General features: G+C 34.3%; 1 protein-coding gene across 5 annotated transcripts in view; it reads right to left on the bottom strand.

Annotated features, from left to right (window-relative positions):
- XRCC4 (X-ray repair cross complementing 4) overlaps window positions 1-16,221 on the bottom strand; it is a 258,352-nt gene that overhangs the window by 115,582 nt on the left and 126,549 nt on the right. The gene's annotated exons all lie outside the window — the stretch shown is intronic.

The following is a 16,221-nucleotide window of genomic DNA, read 5'->3' on the forward strand; positions in this document are numbered from 1 at the left end:
AATGCACTCAGTAACTGCCATCTCCTCAATTTGAGGGGAAATGTGATGCAAAATGGTTAGGTGATTGTGACGTTGGGTCCAAATGTTGGTAGAAAGTTAGGAGAGTTAATATTTCCATTAGGATTGTAACCAGAGAACTAATAACAACAATGTAAAGCTGCATAGATTTTGAGTGGTCTGCCTAAACTTAATTTCCTCCATAAGCTCATTTTCCCCATAAGCTTATTTTTAGTGCACAGTTCTGCAGAGTGAGTGGTTTATCAGGCACACATGTATCACATTCTAGAAGAAAAGTCTGTATTTTGAGTTATCACTTGGTGTAACCCATGCTTTAAGAGTCCTGAAATTACTTGAACACTGTTGACCACTCTCTTCGAAGTCTTTTGTCTTTCTTCTTAAAATGCCTACCATTTGTTAGAACACATGTGATAGACACTTCATTATGGGTTTAACATATATTATTAATCTTTAACCTTGAGAGGAACTTAATATTATTACCTTCATCTTACTTATAAAGAAACCACAGCTTTAGACAGGTTAAGTAACTTGAACTCACACAACCTTTGAGTTGATATTTTATTGTAAGACAACTAAAAAATATTTCTCCCTAGTGGATAAAGTATTCCTTGATAAATATTAAAATACTGATTACCAATCAAAGCATACTTTACTTTGCAAAGCTGTTTAAGTTATTAGGGCACAGAATTTCCACTAGATTACTCTTACTTTATTTTACTAATCCCTACAAATGTGTTAGTAGAGCAGAGTAGATAACAAAGGGTGTTTCTCTGAATACATTCAAGCTGAATGACTTCACTAATTTATTAGGCTGTGGGATAAGTATGGAAGATACCTGGTTCCCTGATTTCATCCCCAGTTTGTTCTTACATAGAATTTACTCAGTTACGTAAGCAATTAACAAAGTACAGACTTGCCTATGAACAAATCTAGTAAGAGTGTCAGAGTTATTTCAATTGTCGATATTTCAACTGTTGACATGAAAAAAGACTGCATTTAATGACATGTTGTACATCCAGAAGGTAATAATATTAAATTTGTTTAAGTTAAAATGTTAAGGTAAAATTTAAAAAATTAAGTTATCAAAAAGTTCTGACATTCAAATCAAAACTCCCAATAATGACTTAAACTATTGGTACCCAAAAGGTTATTTTATATGCAATATGGTTATACTATGTTATAAAGTTTAGAACTTACTTTAAATACAATGAAATTAAATGTGTGTTGTTAGTCAGAGTGAATTATAACCCTGATGCTGTTAACATCTACTCAAAGATGCACAGCCCAGGAGCAGACTGTGGGATTCTTTTTTTTTGTTTTGTTTTATTAACTTATTTTTTAAATTTACATCCAAGTTAGTTAGCATATAGTGCAACACGGATTTCAGGAGTAGATTCCTCAATGTCCTTTACCCATGTAGCCCATCCCCCCCACCACAACCCCTCCAGCAACCCTCTGTTTGTTCTCCATATTTAAGACTCTCTTATGTTTTGCTCCCTCCTTGTTTTTATATTATTTTTGTTTCCTTTCCCTATGTCCCTATGTGTCTTAAAGTCCTCATATGAGTGAGGTCATATGGTATTTGTCTTTCTCTGACTGTAATAGTAAAGACCATACTCTTGAGGGAGCTAAGAGAGGCCTTTCTGTATATAAATGGCCATTTGTATATAAATAATAGTTTATTAATATACTGAATGACAAAAATGTGGATCTCCTGATGAACACAAAGCATGAAAACAAGAAGGATGAATATGGCATATGGGCTCTCATGAGTGAATTTAAATGTATTCCAGAAACACAAATTGACTAAAATATTTGAGAGAGGTACTCCCCACCACTTTATGAAGTAGATATAATCCACTGAGGTCTGTTTAATCTTGGAGATGATACCCGTGGTAAATTTTTAAGTGGTTCTGTGTCCAGTTGTGAACTCTGGACAACTGTAGTCATCTGATATCAGAAGAAATCATCATTCCCGCCTCATCACTCCTCCCTTACATTTGCCAAAAGTAAACTTTTTATACGAGAGTGTGACTGAGACACCTAAAAAACAGACAGCTGGAATTTCTTCAAGTATATAACCAGTTCATAAATTATTTTGTGCTTACTTGTTACTAAATATTAAGTTGAGAAGTGTGTGTGTACAGCAGGAGGGACTTAATCTGACAATTTACTATAATTATCCTCACACTTCAAGCTTCTTGGTATCTTTCATTATTTACCAGAAAGAATCTAAAAGTTGTGTATAACCAAGTGTTTTGGGTCAGTTCACTGCACCATTTTTACTATTTTTTCTTGACAATGACAGGGTAGCTTCTCTATAATGTGGCCATGAGGAAAAGGGGCTAGCATGCAAATTAATTACTGTTTAAACCAAATATATCTTCTTTGATTTTTTTTTACTATGGGAAATAGTTTTTCCTTCAGTTTATTCTATACATGTAATAGAAAACGGCATTGTAATCAATTTTCTTAATTCATATATTCCTTTAAAATAAACTTTTGGTAATGTTTATATAGACTTTAAAGAAAAGTAAAAGGTTCCATGCTATTCTTTCCTCTCCATCAATGCCAGAAACCAGGAAGAAGAGGCAGAAGTTCCACACTTGGTACCTAAGCATTAATTTTTTTAATGTTTATTTATTTTTGAAGGAGAAAGGGACAGAGCGTGAGTTGGGGAGGGGCAGGGAGAAAGGGTGACGCAGAATCCAAAGCAGGCTCCAGGCTCTGAGTCAGCACAGAGCCTGATGCAGGGCTCAAACCCATGGACTGCAATATTATAACCTGAGCCAAACTCGATGCTTAAACGACTGAGCCACCCAAGGAGCCCCTGGTACCTAAGCATAATGTTGCTCATTTTCAGCAGTCCTCAAATTTCGACCCATCCTACCTCCATCTTCTACTTTGCTAATATTTGATCCTCTAACTCCATTTGGTCTTGATACTGGATACTTTATTGCTATTCTGGCATTGGATCCCTTGAAAAATTATTCTGGGTCTCCAAATAAGCAGACCCATTTTATATATGACAAAGGATCTGAAGAATACACACACACACACACACACACACACACACACACACACACACACACACGTATATGCGTATATGTATATATATGAAGTCAAATATGGGACTTCCAAGTCTGTATTATTCATAACCTTTCATATTTTTAAGGGCAGTGACTGAAGTTTTCACTTTCAAGTACTGCATCCCATTTTTAAGAAAAAAAATCAATTCTTATTAACTTTACCAGACTGTATGGACTCATTTTATGTATGAAAAATAACTTGAAGAAAGTTGGAAAAGAATGGCAAATGTTCAAAGGATAATGAGAAGAAATGTGGTCTGGTTGGAATGGTATTCATGAAAGACACAGAGCATGACTAGATAAGTATGGACAGCAAGGAAGAAGGGAAGAGAAAAAGGAGACAGATATGCTAAATAAATTTGCAACCTTTCAGGTCTAAGCAAAGAAGTATGAATTTAATACTGAATGGTTTTTTTCCCTTGAGATCTCACCTCCAGAATTCTCAGATTTTACTATTATTATCAGCCTCTGTCATGACAATGTGTCTTTCACCATTTCCAGGATTTTTTTTTTCAAAGAGAAAAGAAAAGAAAAGAAAAGAAAAAAAAAAAAAAAACAAAAACTCTTGCCAATGAACTTACTACAGCTGAAACACTGGTGGGATGAATTTCAAGTTCTCATTAGGTTCACTGAATCTAGAAAATGGGGAATCTTTACACAAGCCTTGTTATTGTGAAAGGTGGCTCCAGAGAAAGCCACACTTCTTCTCCTCTGACAAAAGAACCACAGGAGTTTGGCAGGATTCAGACATGAGAGGCGGTGTTGGCTTCTCTGGGTACTCTCAATGTCTCAATGTCCAGATGAAATGACACTGTTGGCTAAACTGCCAGCCATTTGCATAAATCTCATGAGTTAAACTATCTGGTAAACTCAACTGTGCGCTCCCTTCCAGCACAGCCCAGTTCGGTCACTCCAGTCATACCAGTAGCTCCAGTCCACAGCAATCTCTCCTTTCTTTGTAAGCTTCACACATACTCACTACACACATGTTGTCTTACATTGGTATTCTTTTTATGGATACATCTTGTTTCTTCAATTAGATCATAAACACCCGCCAGCTAGTGGTCATGCTTTTTACTTTGCTATATCCCTAATATATCACCCAAAGTGTTATAATGAGAAATATTGACTTGAACCCTTATTTTCAAATGTATATTTTATTTTTTAATCAAAATTTACTCATTTACATCCCCCTAGATGAGGTGCAGTAAAAAGCAGAATCAGAAGATCTAGGTCTGGGTCTCTACTTCTGCCATTTACCTTGATCATATTACAGAATTTAAGTTCTTAAGATGAGAAGCATAGTTTAAACATGATTTCTGACATGATCAAATGAGATAAAATGTTTTATAAATCATAGTGTCAAAAATATTTGATATCAGCATTTAAATATTTTAATAAAATCTGTGTGCCCTTAGAAAAGATCAAGTTGAGATTAATTTAGATTAATCTGAGGAACTTTTAGGCTACCATCTATAGCTTAAGAGAGACATAAAGCTAAAACAATAAAAAACCCAAAATAAGATGGATTCTTGGTTTTCCAAAAATCAAAATAACTCAATTATGATAGAACTATTCGTTATAAATACATAGTAGCCAGTCTGCTGTGGCTGTTTTCTCACTATTTTATTCATTTAATCATTTCAAAAATATTTATGAAGGGTTTACATTCAATAAGTCATTCTGTTTTCCAAACCTCAAGATATGACCCTAATTAAATATGAAACTTCAAAAAACACTATTTCTTTCACTAGGGAAAACAGCCAACCATTGACTTGGGCTACTTCGTGTTCCTGTAGTTTGTCTTATTGACAGTATAAAGATAAGTAAAAAAGAAGTTGAGATAAGGTAGGTCACATCATTCTTCAATGAGCAGTATCTTAAAGTGGCCTATCTTGAGGTAGTAAATTTCTAATCTGACCAAACAAGCAAACATTATTTTCCCTCACCATTCATCAAAGAGACTTTTTTCAAATCTGTAATCAGTTGCTACCCAGTTTTCACAATCTAATCTGAATAAATGATGACCACCTTACATAAAAGGTCAATGGTTTAACTTATTAATCAACAATCACCAAGTAACATCACACTAAAGTGTATGTGTCTGTGTCTGTGTGTGTGTCCACATATAAATACTTTTCTAAAAGCCAAGCTCCTCTTTTAGCTGGCACAGCTGGAGGTTACTTAATGACAAATACCTACTGACACCAGGGTAATGTAAGAGGTCATTTTTAGAAATCCAATACTGTCAATGTCAGAGGCAGGGTGGGCCACTAAAGATAAAGTACAGACTCCAGAAGTATTCACAGCATTTAAAAAATGGTAATTTGAATATATTAAGTATTGTTCTGCACCTATAAAACAATGTGATTTTTTAAAAAAATTAACCAAATGAACTCAGTTCTTTACATCTTAAAGTTTCAGTCATTCCTTCACTTATTCAACACATAAGTGTTTCTATGTGTCAAGGACTATCCAGAAGACACCACTACCAGGTATTCAAAAAGATTACAGCTGGGTAGAGAGGGAGAACGCCACTATTTGCAAGAATACCATAAATCACTGAAACAATTATATAAAGGAACTAATTTAAAAGTTCTAGTGTAGATGCAGCTTTCCAATCTTTTACTAGTTTTTCCACACTAATCTGTGAAGCTTTTTCTCTTTCATTATTAAGCACTAATTACAACTTGATTTCTCACATTACTTTTCTTCCTTATATAAATATTTGTTTTGAAAGCATAATCATCAGTATGGGATGTAGTGAATTTCCCAAAGTTGAAAATGTAAAAGGCTAGCTCACTTTGAGTAAACTGGGCTTACTCAAAGTGGGTTCTAAAAGATTGGGTTCTAAAATTAGGTTTTGGGGCACGTGGGTGGCTTAGTCAGTTAAGCGTCCAACTTCAGCTCGGGTCATGATCTCGCGGTTCATGGGTTCAAGCCCCGCGTCAGGCTCTGTGCTGGCAGCTCAGAGCCTGGAGCCTGTTTCGGATTCTCTGTCTCCCTCTCTCTCTGTCCCCCTCTCTCCCTCTCTTTCTCTCTCAAAAATAAATAAACATTAAAAAATTTTTAGATAAAAAAATTAAGTTTTAAGGCTTTGTAAGAGTGAATTCAAACAGCATTTCTAAATTGAAGCTGTACCGTCACCTTTTTGGATAGTCCTTTATATGGTGCCACAGCATTCTTAGTAGATTTCATCATGCTGTAATAATTTCTTTAATATTTGTAAGCTCCATGAAGGTAGGGATTGAGTTTGTCTTATTCACTGCTATTATAAGACAGACTAGCTGGGTTCTAAACACACAGTAATCCCTCAATGCATATTAGTTGGCTGGCTGATATAAATTCTTAAATGCTAACAAAATTAACAGATAACTTCTTAAAAGTTGTTCTGAATCTATGTAAAATACTTTTCTACTGTTTAACTATGTGAGCTGCTGGTAGTCTAGTTAACATTAAGAAAAGAAAAATATCAGTGAGGAAAAGCAGTTTATGAAAGAGCAACACTAGCCTTCAATTTATATCATTTGGTAGTTAAAAGCAGTTCTAATGGTTAATGAGTTTTCTGAAAACAAAACTACAGTTTTTCAGCTTTCAACAGCTTTGTGAAGAGGCCTCTGCCTGTCACCTATGTCATGAAATGTTTGGACTGTGCATAAAGCTTTCATTGTTGTACATGAGACAGGAATGGTTTTCTGTCAATGTAAGGCAAGTCTTAACATTTTCTTCAGAGAGATTGAAAGGTTTTTGAAATTTCCATTTTTTAAATTTTGGTCAACTTTTAATAAAGCCTAGATATTTTACAGAGCTTAGGATTTCACTGAAGTGGTATGAATGAAAACTTTGGACACAAAATAAAACATACACCCATTTTAAAGAAATGGTATATGAAATTTTTCAGTTTTGTTTTAAATTATGTATTTTTTAAAATGTATATTTTGAGAGAGAGAGAGAGATAACATGAGCAGGAAAGGGGGAGAGAGGGAGAGGGAGAGGGAAAGGGAGAGGGAGAGGGAGGGGGGAGAGAGACAGGGGGAGAGAGAGAGAGAGAGAAAGAGAGAGAATATCCCAAGCAGGCTCCACACTGCCAGTGCAGAGCCCCAGGAAGGGCTAGATCTCATGAACTTTGAGACCATGTCCTGAGCTGAAATCAAGAGTCAGATGCTTAAACGACTGGTCCACCCCAGCGACACTGTTTTAAATAATGTGTTACCAGACTCTCTTAACTTGGTCATGATGAGGACAAGACCACTAGTTTAACTAGTGAGTCAAAATCTGAAAAGGACAAAAGTAGGAAAAGTTGGGATGCTTGAGTGGCTCTTTCTCCCCCTCTCTCTGCCCTTCTTCAGATTGCACATGTGCTCTCCTTCTCTCAAAATAAATAACAAAAGTGTAGTAAAAGTAAAGAGCTACATAATTATACAGTAAACTAGATACATAAGGTCACAGATGATTTCTTTTTTTTTTTCTTTTTTTAATGTGTTCTTTATTTCTGAGAGAGCGAGCGAGCAAGCAAGCGAGCGAGCAGGGGAGAGTCAGGGAGAGAGGGAGACACAGAATCAGAAACAGGCTCCAGGCTCTGAGCTGGCTATCAGCACAGAGCCCAACGTGGGGCTCGAACCCACAAACAGTGAGATCATGACGTGAGCCGAAGCCGGATGCTTAACCAACCGAGCCACCCAGGCGCCCCGATTACAGATGATTTCTTTGTGACTTTTAAGTCACAGACACTTTCTTTTTTAGCAGGAGGGACTTGACTGAGTTTATGTGACATGATGTACTTTTCCACTTCAGTTTGCCAGTATCTGTTTAACGTTTGAAAATGTTCAAATAACTTTGATACATTAAGAAAAAGTAGTCTATTTTATTTGTACTTCTTTAAATCTCTTTGTAATAAGATTAATGCTTTTGTGATATAATTTAGCGAGTTCATAATGGTTCTGTAAAGAGACAAATATGAGGCTAAATTTCAGAGGCTTCCCTTGAAAACTGTGCAAAGATTTTCAAAAAGATCTGCAATGCTAGACATGTCCCAACTAGCCTTCAAACCAAATGTGATTAAAGCACTACTTTTACTAAGAATTAAAAAAAAAAAAATTCTCTGCCAAATAGTCAAATAACTAAGATAATGTTTATACTGAGTTAATAAAATACTTCAGAAGGATCCTAAACCTTGCCATTAATCACTGACAAAAAGACTATATGGAACTCTGTGAAGGTTTTTATTTTAATCTATAAATTGGGTGTGGAGAAGTGAAACCAAACAGTTACTTCTGGTATTAAAAAAAAAAAAAAAAAAAAAGAAAGAAAGAAAAAGAAAAGCCCTGAAATAAATGGTGATGGGAAAACTGGATAGCTACATGTAAAAGAATGAAACTGGACCACTTTTAACACCATATACAAAAATAAGTTCACATTAGGTTAAAGACCTAGATGTGAGACATGAAACCACAAAAATCCTAAAGGAGAAGGTAGGCAGTAATTTCTCCTCCATTGGCCGTAGTAACATTTTTCTGAATACATCTCCTAAGGCAAGGGAAACAAAAGCAAAAATTAGAGTATTTGGATTAAGAAAAAAAAAAAAAAAAGCTTTTGCATTGCAAAAGATACCATCAATAAAATGAACAGATAACCTACTGAATGCAAGAAGATATTTACAAATGAAATATCCTTTAAGTCACAAGAATAAAGAGCACAGCATAAGGAACACAATAAGTGACATTATAATCGTGATGTAGCAGGACAGGTGGTAGCTACACTAGTGGTGAACACAGCATAACATATAAACTTTTAAAATCTCTGTGTTGTACGCCTGAAGCTAATGTAACATTGTGTGTCAAATATAATAAACACACACACACACACACGGTAAAACAAAGCTCTGATTCCATAATTCATTATGCCTTTTAAAAATGATTATCTTATATTATCTGAATTTTATAAGAAGCACTAAATGTACTGTATGGCATTTTTAGGCACTTTAAAGGACGTATTGGGTTAAATGTCTTGCCCAAACAAGAATTTTCTTCTTCAGAAACTTTATTTTCAAATATCCACACGATTTTCTTTACATTAAACATTTGATTTTACTTTTTTAAAAAATCAATGTTTTATATATATATTTATTTATTTACTTATTAACTTATTTATTTATTTTGAGAGAGAGACAGAGCATGAGCAGGGGAGGGGCAGAGAGATAGAGGGAGACACAGAATCTAAAGTGGGCTCCAGGCTCTGAGCTGTCAGCACAGAGCCCGACATGGGACTCAAACTCATGGACTGCGAGATCATGACCTGAGCCAAAGTCAGACACTTAATCAACTGAGCCACCTAGGTACCCCAAAATTTGATTTTAATGGGCAAATAAAGGAATTTTTGTTTTTATTCTAAAACAGATAACTGTATATCCTTTTGCCTTAATACTCAAAATTAGACAAACACCATCAACATAATTTTAAGCACTGATTTGACAAAGAGAGTAACAGTGGGAATTTATTAGTTTATTATGAATGTACAGTCTACATTAGATATTCTATTTATGAATTTGTTCAGTAATCACTGGTGCCAAAGCTGTTTAATGCCAGTATTCCATAACTTGCCAAAAACCAAACTGGGAACCCTTCTTGATGTCTTCCCAAACTTCATCTTACACATACTATCAGTATCCAGTAAAAGGCTCTTAAAGCTGTCCAGTAATTCTCTGCATCTACAGTATTCCACAATCTTTTCTCTAGATTATTACTATAGCTTATAAATAGCCAAAGTGGTTACAATTCATTCCCTAGAAAACATCTAGGACAATTTTTCTAAAGCTGCAATCTAATCAAGTCATGTCCTTTTTCAATGCCTTCAAAGTAAAGGTAAAACTCTCTAATGCACTTCAATATCCCTTTCCTTTCTTGGTTCAAACTACTTTTAACAGTCTTACTGAATTTTGTCTGATTCACCTAGCATTCTCTCTCTCTGTCTTTCTCTCTTCCCTCTTGGATTTTGCACTTACAATTTTCTTCCAGATACAGTGTTTTACACCTACCATTCAACTGGCTCTCACCCATCCCTTTTATCTCATAAAGATATTACTGTTTCAGGAGGCCTCAGACGTCTCAGTTAGATATTCCTCCTTTGTACTCCCATAGTTATCTTTTACTACTCTTATCACTGTAGTATAGAGTGGGAAGGTCACAGACTTAGAAAAATGAAGTGTGGAAAAACGGTTTTGTGTCTCCTAAGGAGCAGTATATACAGTTGGGTAGAATCTTAGTGTACAGTCTGCATATGGCAAACAATCACAATTAATCAAAACTACCCTTAAGAATTCTTTAAGTCCCGTTAAATACAGTCATACTTAGTGTATGTAATTCTGTATAATATTTGTCTATAAATATTTTATAACTACCATGGTGTGAAGTTTTGTAGAGACATTATATTTTGAAAAAAAATTACTGGAGGCCTTCAATAACCTAAACACATCATCAAAATAGAAAGATTTGACTTGCAAGCGTTCCTGGTTTAATGTCATCATTTTAATCTTCTGTGGAAGATGTATCAGTTCCTCCAATGCTTCCCTAGTCAGATTTCTCTAGGGTTACCAATTAACTTTTCATTGTTTTCTTTCATGGATGAAGATATCACCTTCCTTGATTGGCTACCTAAGTAGTGCTTACCACTTCTTTGTCAATGGCCTCACATCTTAAAGTTACTCACACTTGTTCATAAGTTTTTCCTACTGATATTAACTCTTGTCAGGCTTGATTCCTTCCATTACTGGTGGACATACACTTGTTAAGTGCAACAGTAGACAAGTGGCAGAACTATTTAAAAATATGTTTTTTTTACCCCTGGTGAAATTTATATTTACCTGGAGAACACAGTTAAGGAAGGTTAAAATAAATATTAATTAAATTGATAAATATATGATTTTTATATTAGTAAATATATAACTTATGCATATATAATGCTAACACACCATAATTCATAAATGAATGATTAACAAGTCCAAATTTCAATTTTAAGGTATTTTATTTTTATTTTTTAAGTGTTTATTTTTGATAGAGAGAGGGAAAGAGAGACCAAGTATGAGTAGGGGAGGGGCAGAGAGAGAGGGAGACACAGAATCTGAAGCAGGCTCCAGTCTCTGAGCTGTAAGCACAATGCCCAACGTGGGGCTTGAACTCATGAACCATGAGATTGTGACCTGAGCCCAAGTCAGATGCTCAACCAACTGAGCCACCCATGTGTACCAATTTTAAGATATTTTAATCATGAAACGGGAAGTGGGGATATCATGACATAGTAGGCCTCAGAGAGGTATCATCTTACTCTCCCTAAAATAATTATTTTATTATTCATAAAATAATTCTTTACACCTGTACATTTACCATAATGCTTTGTCATAAATTAAAATGGACAAACTACTACTATAAGTGCTAGAATTTTTAGACATTATAATTTTGTATGAAATGGAAGAAAAAGATAAGGCTACCAATAGAAAAACAGTCTTTCAAATGAAGTAGGTATTATATGTATACCCACATTTTGGTATTTATAATTATCCCATAATTAATGAAATTTAGGAAAAAAGGTCTATCATATTGCCAGGTACACTACTGGTATTCAAAATATTTTTAAATAAAAATAGCAGCAATGAAAATACTGAAGATTTTATAAATAAAATCTAAAAGAGGGCATAATTTTTGTAGTTAAATACAAACTTAAACAAAAATAAAAATGTGACTGATTTGTTTATCCATAAACATAACTTCTAAAAAAAAAAAGCCAATAGTATTCATTATAAACTAAACACTGATTTCAAAGCCTAATACTTTAAATTAGAGTTGGCATTTAAAATGCTCTTGTGGAGAATAGTCTGACCTTGTACAAAGGAGTATATTATTTGTAAATAATGGTTACCAGATATCTTAGCCAAAAAACACAGTTACACAGGGGAAGTTATCATAACACAGCTGGGAAAATACAGAAGCAGAAAAAGTTTGTGTATGTGTGTTACTGTTCATATAGACAAATAGATTTATACCTACACACACACACCTACACACAAATTGGAAAATAAAAGTGTATAAATGCTCTAAATGAAAGTGAGAAGTACTATTCCTAACTAAGACCAAAAATAGAGGTAAAAAAAATAACTGGGAAGAAACTAGGATAAATAACTTGGCTGAGAAAACACAGAAACACGAAGATGAAAAAAAGAGATCTTTAAGAATCAGTATTCAACAGTCAATAACACACTTCCTGTAGGTCACAGGATTGTTGTGGATGCCTATACAACATGCTTTAAATTCACTGTCTACATAATTGCCATTGGATTTATTTGACCAATTTGAATTGCAGAGGGAAAAGGTAAATTTAATGAGTTCATAAATCATTTTGAGTAAAAGCTGCTGTTATTTTCTTAGAGTGGCATCAGTTCAAAATTTTTGCTTCACCTCATTCAGGGACTAATTCAACAGAAACAAAAAAGAATACTTACATTCTTTTGGATATCATCATTGATGCCAAGTGTCATAATTTCAAAACCTACTCTTTATATAAAATTTACAAAACTGCCCTTTAAAAAATTAATAGACACAATCTCTACTCATAAAGGGGTAACAATCCAGAAACAACAATTAAATAAAAATTTACTGATAAAAAAAATCACTGCCCTTTAAAAAAAACATCACTGCCCTTTAACATGCAATACATTTTTTAAAAGGTTTAGGTGGCAAATAAAATTTGTAAAATTTAGACGTTTTGTCTTATTTAAAGTGGTTTCAAATTGTATGTTGCCAAAACTAATGCAACAATAACATTAAATATAATCATGCAAGATTTAAGATCTTCCCAAGAGCAAGACCTTGGCTAACAGTAGCTTAGCTATCAAGCTAATCATGACACTCAAACGATTGACTTGAATCCTAAACTGAGGGAAGCAGGAAGAGTACAAATAAGCAGTAAGCAATTCGATCATAAACGATCAAAGTTGGGCAGGAGGATGGTATGAATACACCTTAATGCCATGACTCTCGAAAGCTATGGAAAATGAGGGTTTAGAGGCAATTATCCAGAAAAACTGGCAAAACACAAATATCACCTCTCAGAAAAGTAACTGGAACCTTTGAGTTATCCAGATAACTAAGAACTATCTCACTGTTTGAGACCTAGCCTCAAATTCTCTTCTTAGATCACAATAATATACAATAATATTAGATCTAAATGTGTTTTTAAATAGAAAAAGAAAGCAGGAAGAGAAAGAAAGGATAGGGGAAAGAGAGAAAAGGAGAAAAGAAAAAAATGTTAACCAAACTGTTATCTGTAATTAATTTGTATTTTTTCTTCTCTGATCAAATGAAATATTTTAAAACATCATTCAATTATTTACTTCATCCATATTCATTTTTAGATAATCAATTATTATTAAATACAGATATCAAATGAACATTTTAAAACTGAAAACTTAAACTCAGATATGTTTACAGTCATGAGAAAAATCTTACACAAGTATTCACAAAGTTATTTGTCAACAACTTTCCCTCATTTACTTTATATGTATTAAGGTGTTACTTCTGTGCTGGCAATAAAACGATATTCCTAGGTTTCTAGTAACTACATATCTCTGTTTTGTTTTTACACAATAAATTATCTTAAAATCTCTTAACTAAATTGTTACACTAACCAGAATAGGTCTAAAGATCAATAAGACCACTTCTTAGACTTCCTTCTTCAAGTTTACATAACAATAGATTAATTTCAGAATCTCTTGTTTCAGTAATTATAATAAAGAAAATAGGACACCCTAATGATTTAAGCCATGAATAGTTTTTTATTACCAAAACACCTGTTGCTATTTTGAAACCTATTTTCATTAAATACAGAAGAATGTTGATTTTGTTACCCGATGACATCAAGAGTTAAGAAAACAAACTTTCTTTAACAGAACCATTCTCAGAACACTTTTCTCAGCCCAAGTGATTTTAACATGCTGCTCCTTCGCAGGATGGGGCTTTTAAAAAAACTTTACATTAATGTTTCAAGCTGGTGTGATTTATCTTTGATATGTTACTAATATATAGCCACGTTTAACTTCTTCAAAACAGTACTAATGTTAGTATGAATGTGTAAAACTGACCTCAACAGAAAGCAACCTCTACAAAGCCGAATTTAATGTTATCAAAACTCATGTTAAAGATGTTTTCAACTTCTCAAGAAGAGTTTATTGGTTTTTAATAGGGGACAACAGTGAGAAATAGGACTATGATTCCAGAAAGAAGGGAAATAATAAGAGGAGAGCTAAGGATCACTCTGTGTTTCTGACTCATGCATTTTCTGTACCTCATACAGAGAGGTGGATGGAGCCCAAGTAGAACACAATGATTTCACTCAACTGAAGAGACAGAAATTAGAGTTTGGGACTACTGAAATAGTTGAAATCTGCAGTGCAAGATACTGGGCAACAGATAAGTGTAAATAAAAATGAGCCCCCAAAGGGGCCGTCTTAATATCTTAGATGAATAATAAACTGCACATGAACAGAGCAAGGCTGTGTGGCCCAGCAGAAAAAAAGCCAGAGCTGTAAACTAAAAAGAAATTCCAAATGTTACAGGGGTGCCTGGGTGGCTCAGTTGGTTAAGTGTCCAACTCTTGATTTTGGATCAGGTCATGATCTCACAGTCATGAGACAGAGCCCTGCACTGGGCTCCAAGCCCAGCAGGGAGACTGCTTAAGATTTTCCTTCTCCCTCTGCCCACGTATGTTTGCTTTCTCTCTCTCTCAAAAAAAAAAAAAATATATATATATATATATATGTGTGTGTGTGTGTGTGTGTGTATATATATATATTTCCAAATGTTACATATACTATGAGATGCAGAACATCTCACTGGTGGAGCAAAATACCACACTGAAAATGCTAAGCATGCAGGTGACACCCCCAAAAAGTACAGATCCACCTCAATTATGCTTGAAAGAAAGGATGAAGTTTATTTGCCAATAAATTAACTACCTGTCAAAACAAAACTCAACATTCTTTAAAAGAAGACAGCAGATTCCAGAATCTCAACAACATAAATTATAGTGACCAGTATATAATAAAAAAATTACTAGACATGTAGAATAGTAAAATGTGATCCATAATAAGGAAGAAATCATTAATACTTTGAGTAGGTGAGGAGTTATATCCACTACACTCAACTATAAAATAGTATAGCTTTTGAATTTTAGAAAAAAATTACATGTTTAAATTAGTTACAACCATTCAATTCTAAAAACATTTGCACATTATCTCAAAAAGATATGCTCCAACAGCCTGCCTTCCTTTTCCACATCCCCACTATTGCTTACTCCACTCCATTAATTTAGTCTTTCTCAGCGACGGGTACACAGCAAAGATGTAAGCTATTCAGAGCCCTGAACATCAACTTTTGGCTTATACCTAAGGAGGCTAGTTAGGTCATCAAATCTAGTATATTATTCTTTCTTGCCCTTCCTTCCTACACATCATTAAAATGTGCTTCCACTTTCCTCATCTATTGTCTCCTTTATCCTGCTGATGTCAGTATTCAGAATCAATGCTCTGTTGATATCTTTTTGCTAGCTCTCATTTTCATTAAATTGATCCACAGTCCTTTGAAGGGTAATTATGTGCAACTGATTGCCCTTTTCATGGTTAAGAAACTCCTTGTTAAAAACTGAACTGTGTACTCCCAAAATTCGTATATTAAAGCCCTAACACCCAATATACCTCAGAATGTGACTATATTTACAAATATAGTCTTTAGGAGGTAATTAAGGTTAAGTCAGGCTATATGAGTGGGCCTTATTCTGATATGACTAGTAAACTTATAAGAAGAGAGACAGCAGAAATGCTCACACACAAAGAAAAAGTCATGAAAGGACACTGCAAAAAGGCAGCCATGTGCAAATGGAGAGAGAGGCCTTATGAAAAACTATACCTGCCAACACCTTGATCTTGGGTTTCCAGTCTCAAGAATCATGAGAAAATAGATGTCTATCACGTACACCACCCAGGCTATGGTATTTTTTTTTTTTATTATTATTATGGCAGCCCTAGCATACCAATATACCCCTACATACATTTTCATTTTCGCTGGGCATT

This window comes from Hyaena hyaena, unplaced genomic scaffold (genome assembly GCF_003009895.1).
Source record: "Hyaena hyaena isolate Hyena2069 unplaced genomic scaffold, ASM300989v1 scaffold_188, whole genome shotgun sequence".
NCBI lineage: Eukaryota > Metazoa > Chordata > Mammalia > Carnivora > Hyaenidae > Hyaena > Hyaena hyaena.